This window comes from Palaemon carinicauda, unplaced genomic scaffold, assembly GCF_036898095.1.
Source record: "Palaemon carinicauda isolate YSFRI2023 unplaced genomic scaffold, ASM3689809v2 scaffold419, whole genome shotgun sequence".
In the NCBI taxonomy this organism is placed as follows: Eukaryota; Metazoa; Arthropoda; class Malacostraca; order Decapoda; family Palaemonidae; genus Palaemon; species Palaemon carinicauda.
In genome coordinates this window covers 72648-79517 of record NW_027171672.1, presented here as the reverse complement: position 1 = coordinate 79517, position 6870 = coordinate 72648, and positions in this window count along the sequence as shown.

Genomic DNA, 6870 nt, shown 5'->3' with positions numbered 1-6870 from the left:
GATGGATGGTGTGAAGAAAGCTCTGGGTGATAGGAGGATAGATGTGAGAGAGGCAAGAGAGCGTGCTAGAAATAGGAATGAATGGCGAGCGATTGTGACGCAGTTCCGGTAGGCCCTGCTGCTTCCTCCGGTGCCTTAGATGACCGTGGAGGTAGCAGCAGTAGGGGATTCAGCATTATGAAGCTTCATCTGTGGTGGATAATGTGGGAGGATGGGCTGTGGCACCCTAGCAGTACCAGCTGAACTTGGTTGAGTCCCTGGTTAGGCTGGAGGAACGTAGAGAATAGAGGTCCCCTTTTTTGCTTTGTTTCATTTGTTGATGTCGGCTACCCCCCAAAATTGGGGGAAGTGCCTTTGGTGTATGTATGTATGTATGTATTACATTTAAGTAAAATATTATATGTAAAGCGATATAATTGAACCTGAAAATTTAAGACACACCATTTTATTTGATGGGAAATACAATGAGTAAAACATAGGGTCTCTGCACAAATTAAATCAGAAAAGAATAAAAATAACTGCAGTCTACAATGTAGCAGAATATTCACAGTACATCCCTCGCGTTACTTGTTCTAGCGTTCATATTTGGAATATTTTTAAAGCGCTCTTTTTTTATATAGTTGAATCTCGGTTTTATATCAGATCTTTGCGTTTACTTTCTGAAGCTATTGGGTGGAGGTTGCGTTACCTTTTGTTTAATCTACTGTACACTCTTGATCAGTATTTTTCTATCGTCATCTTCATCATCATCATCATCTTCTCCTACGCCTTTTGACTACGCCAGTCGTCTCTGTCTTGAGTTTTTAATTCAATACTTCTCCATTCATCATCTTCTACTTCAAGATTTATAGTCTTAAGCCATGTAGGGGTGGGTCTTCCAATTCTTCTAGTGCCTTGTGGAGCCCAGTTAAACCTTTGGTGAGCTAATCTCTCTTGGGGAGTGCGAAGATCATGCCCAAGCCATCTCCATTACCCCTCATCATGATCTCATGCAAGTATGGTACTTGGGTAATCACTCTTTTTCTTTCATTTCTAATACTCTCCAGCTATTTGACTCTCAATATCTTTCTGAGGGCTTTATTCTCAAATCCTACTAGATCTATTGGAGATTGTTTCATTGTCATGCCATGACTCATGTCCATAGAATAACACCGATCACACTAAACTGATATATAGTCTAGTTTTTATATGAAATTTTGCGTCATTTGATTCCCATATTTTACTTAACCTAGCCATTCTCTGATTTGCTTCTTTCCATCTTTCACTAAACTCTAATTCTAAAGACCCTGTATTGGAGATTATTGTCCCTAGATACTTAAATGATTCCACCTCATTAATCCTTTCTCCTTCCAGTGATATTGTATCTTCCGTTGCATACTTCGTTTTCATTATCTCTGTCTTTCTTTTATTAATCTTCAGTCACACCTCGTATGATATTTCATGCATTCTGGCAAGCATGCATTGCAAATCCTGTGGTGTTTTTCTAAGAAGGATAGCATCATCAGCACACGCTAGGTCGACTAAATTCCTATTACCAATCCAGTCCAATCCTTCTCCACATTCTCTGACTGTTCTACTCATTATAAAGTCCATGAGGAGGATATACCACATAGGCGACAACATATTCTCTTGGAGTACTCCGCTGTTCACTGGAAACTCACTTGGTAAGACTCCATTTACATTAACTTTGCACTTGCTACGCTAGTGAACAGACTTAATCATATTTACATATTTAGGAAGAATTCCAAAATAACGCAGGATTCTCCACAAAATTGGCTGGTGCCCACTATCAAAGGCTTTTTCATAGTCCACAAATACCATCAAAAGGTGATTTCTATATTCTACGCATTTCTTTACATGTCTCAAAAGGAAAATTTGGTCAGTGCATCTTCTTCCTTTTCTAAATCCTGCTTGCTCATCTCACAGCTTTTCATTAATCTTTCTCTCCAATCTCTTAAGAATAAGCTTGCTATATTTTTCCATAACAACTGACGTAAGTGTTATGCCTCTGTAATTATTGCAATCAATCAGGTCTCCCTTTTTAGCTATTTTCACCAACACTCCTAACTCCCTTTCATCAGGTTTTGCCTCTTCATGCCACATTCTACAAAATAATCTTGTAAGTAGTCTGGGAATCACTTCATTTTCAGACAGTATCATCTCGGCAATTATTCCATCGCTTTCCATTTCTTTAGTTTTTTTAGGATAACTTCGACTTCAAACTCACTGAATTCATTCATGGGCACATCAAGGTCTTCATCAGCTTCAGGTATATAAATCCAATTATTCCGTTTATATGTCCTATTCATAACCTCACTAAAGTGTTCCATCTAGCGTTGTCTTTCTTCATCTCTTTTTGGTGGGTATATGCTTCTTCTTCTTTGCCCCAGTCGAGATTTCATTAATAATTCTATGAGCAATTTTCACACCATAGCCACTTCCTGAATTCATAGCTTTGTCAGCCTCATCTGCTTTACTGTCTAAATATTCTCTCCAGTCATCCCTGCCTTTTATTTTCTTCACTATCAATACTGTAATACATAGCATGCTCTACCTTGTAATCATCATTACTTCCTCAAAAACTTTCACCAATCAATTTCTGTCTTTGTCTCTATTTTATAGTATTACAAGTATCATTCGATATCCATGACTTTCTCCTTGTAACTGTTTGTTCCAAGACTTCACAACCAACTGATTGATATGTGTTCTTAATATCCCACCATTCTTTATCAATTGCCTGTTCTTCGTCTCTTAAAGTCTCTAAGACTGCAAATCGATTCCTACATTCAAGTGCAAATGTTTCTTTTTGCTGTTCCTTTATAAGCTCAGCTGTATCAAACCTAGGTATCCTATTTATCTTTATGTAGGGTGCTTTCAGTTTTAATATCATTGTGGCAATAAGGAGCTGGTGATCACTACCAATATCCGCACCTCTATAGCTTCTTACCTTTCTTAGTGTCCTCCTTCTCTCTTTATTAATGGCAATGTGATCTATCAAATTTTTGTAATTGCTACATGTATAAATCCATGTATACTTGTGGATGCTCTTATGTTGGAACAAGATATTTTGCTGAACAGAAACTTATGAAATGTGCTCCATTTTTCTTTGCAACTTCACAAAGACCGTCGGCATCCATCACATTCTCTATCCTTCGATTTTTCTTCCAACTTTAACATTGAAGTCGCCAATCACAATTTTCATATTTCTCTCAGGGATCTAATATATTATCCTCTGCAGTTCTTCATAGTATTCATCTTTCCTTTCTTCAGGAGAATCATTTGTTAGGGCATAGCAAACACTCATACTCATATTGCACTGATTTGATTTGAACTTTGCTAGTAAAAATGTACTATTTACGGCTCTCCACTCGGCTATTGCCTTTTCCGCTCTTGGGGTCATCATCATTCCTACCCCTTCTCTTCCAGCTCCATCTGATCTTCCTGAGTAAATATATATATATTCCCTTGGTCTAAAGTTTCCTTACCAATCTCCTTACAACTTGTTTCACTTAGGGTTAAGATATCTAAACTGTTTCATAAATTCACTCTCCACTTGCTGTAACTTCCCAATCGTATTCATAGTTCTAACATTTTAATTACTTCATTTCAATTTTTTTCAGTATTTATAAACTGGGAGATTCTTAGCACCCCACTACACCTGGGACTGGGGGCCATTCTTTCATCTTCTCTATCCATGACTGACTAAATCCATAGAGGATTTATTGGGTACATGCATCAAAGGATAGCCAATTCCTTGCGATGCACAGTGCCTATCTAACTAAGGCAAGTGACCCCTGCCTGTCCATACTAATTCTAGTAATATCAACCGCCTGGCATCAGGAGTAGAAGTCGAAAAGACCGTTTGTCCATCGCCTTAAACTCCATCCGACACCCTGCTGCCAGTGACTTCAACGAGATTTAGAGGGGCATTTCCTCCACACCCAAAGCTCTCATTACTCCACCAAGTTGCTCATCCGCTTATACGAGTATAACCAGTGGCAAACATGGATTTCTAAGATATACCGCCTACAATGAAATAGTTTTAGACATAGCTTGCTGTATTTCAGTGCATTTGTTCAAGTCTCTTTGTTCAGATATAAAAATCCCCAAGAATATGGAAAATTCTCTAAGATGGAATGATACTCAATAAAAAGGAAAGCAAAATGATATAACCCAACTTGAACAGTTTGAGTTGTAGTAATATTAAAAGGAAGATTTTATAGCATAAAAACAAACATTAGAATAGTAAGTTCGTTAACGTTTATTTTAAAAAATTGGCTTTTTGCCTAAATTGAAAATAAAATTGTCTAGTCCTTTACACCTCCGAAGGAATCATTCGTTAACAAAAGGATCTCTCTCTCTCTCTCTCTCTCTCTCTCTCTCTCTCTCTCTCTCTCTCTCTCTCTCTCTCTCTCTAATTATTTCCCATTATAACCTGACCATCAGTAATTCCACCCTCTCTTATTCTAATCGATTCAGCAACCTCCATCACCCACCCCCACCAATATCCTCCTGTCTTTGTCAGGCCTTGTCGTATGTCCAGCCCTTTGGGAATACCTAACCTAATCTAACCTAACCTAACTGGTGTCTGGCGCCCCAAATTAAAAGATATCTCCAACTGCAACAGAAGCATAGAAAATTTCCACGGTAAGCTTTTCATTCAGTCACTCTTTCTCTTGCTTTAATCTTTCAATTTCTCGCACCATCAACTTTTATTATCGCCTCTTAGAGCATTGCAAGGTACATTTCTCGCCACTTTCTGTGAGAGATTTCCGTTTCTTCTTGTCATTTATTTCAGCAACTCTCCCTTTACCCCCACCCTCACCCTTACCTAAACCATCCTTTGTCTCACCCCTGCCAGAAGTATTGGGTTAGATCTTACTTTTCCAAACCCTGTGATTCAATCTTTCCCCGGATATATATATATATATATATATATATATATATATATATATATATATATATATATATATATATAAATAGTTATATATATGTATATATATATATATATATATATATATATATATATATATATATATATATATATATATATATATATATATATATATATATATATATATATATATATATATATATATATATATATATATATATATATATATATATATATATATATATATATATATATATATATATATATATATATATATATATATATATATATATATATATATATATATATATATATATATATATATATATATATATATATATATATATATATATATATATATATATATATATATACAAATACAAATATATATATACATATATATATATATATATATATATATATATATATATATATATATATATATATATATGTATGTATATATATACATATATATACATATATAAGTAAATAAATATACATATATACATAAATATGTATATATATACATAAATATATATGTATATATATATATATATATATATATATATATATATATATATATATATATATATATATATATATATATATATATATATATATATATATATATATATATATATATATATATATATATATATATATATATGTGTGTGTGTGTGTGTGTGTGTGTCTGTGTGTATGTGTGTGTGTTTATATAAAATAGCTCAGTTAGTACTGTAGCACATTCATGGTGCATATGAAACTGACCTTTATATCACTGGCCATCACAGAGGCTTCCATAAAAGCAATCAAAACCTTTCCACAAAATGATAGAAAATTGGTAAAAACGGACAAAGCAATTATTTACAGTTTCTCCAACAATAACATCGTCGAAATTAAGCTTAAACTTCTACTGACATTTTTCCAAAATGCAAGAGTGAAAGCAGAAAAAAATAAAGAAAAAGAGAATGCATGTGTTAGCAAGAATATGGATGCAAATGACACTGTAAATGAATTATGCAGATTCTATGCAATTAAAGTACTTGACAATTGTACATTGAAAGTGCGCATAGATCAGATGGAGTTAAAATGGAAGAGAAATTGTTGCAAAAACTCTAGGAATAGAAAAGTAGCATTTAGGAAGTAGAAAATCTGAAAAAAATGAAATATTAATTTAAGTGTTATGTTTAGAGGTAAAAGAGATAACTGAGTTACGTCAATGTTAATGGGAACATGATTTAGAATAAATTAGGCATAAGGGTTTTCATTAAACATAAATAAAAACTCAAGATAATTTATTAGGGAAATTGTCATTGTGACTTTCACTGTTATTATCATTATTATTATTATTATTATTATTATTATTATTATTATTATTATTATTATTATTATTATTATTATATTATTATTATTGATAATATTTCTATTATTATTATTATTATTATTATTATTATTATTATTATTATTATTATTATTATTATTATTATTATTATTATTATTATTAGCGAAGCCACAACCCTAGTTGGAAAATCTGGATACAATAAGCTCAAGGGGTCAACCAGAAAAAAAAATGCACAAAGGAAAGGAAATAAGGAAACAGGTAGAATCGTGTGCTTGAATGTACCCTCAAGCAAGAGAACTCTAACTCAACACAGGGAAATAGTATTAGCATAGAATCCCGGAGAGACATTTAATTCCTTGTAGAAAAAAGTGCAAACATTATTTTTTAAATAAAAAGAAGAATACAACATAAAAAAAAACAATTAAAAGATTCTTCAATGTTTGAAATTGGTTGGAACAATTGGAATCTATTTTTAGTTTAGTTTGAATATCAACCAGTGTTTTAGTAAAGAGTTTATTCATTGTGTACATAAAAATACCCTTTGGCCTTGCGGTTAAGATATTTATCTGATCAAGGATAATAATAGGAATCAACTCTCAGGTAAATGATAGAGCTCTTTTTATTGTTATGTTAA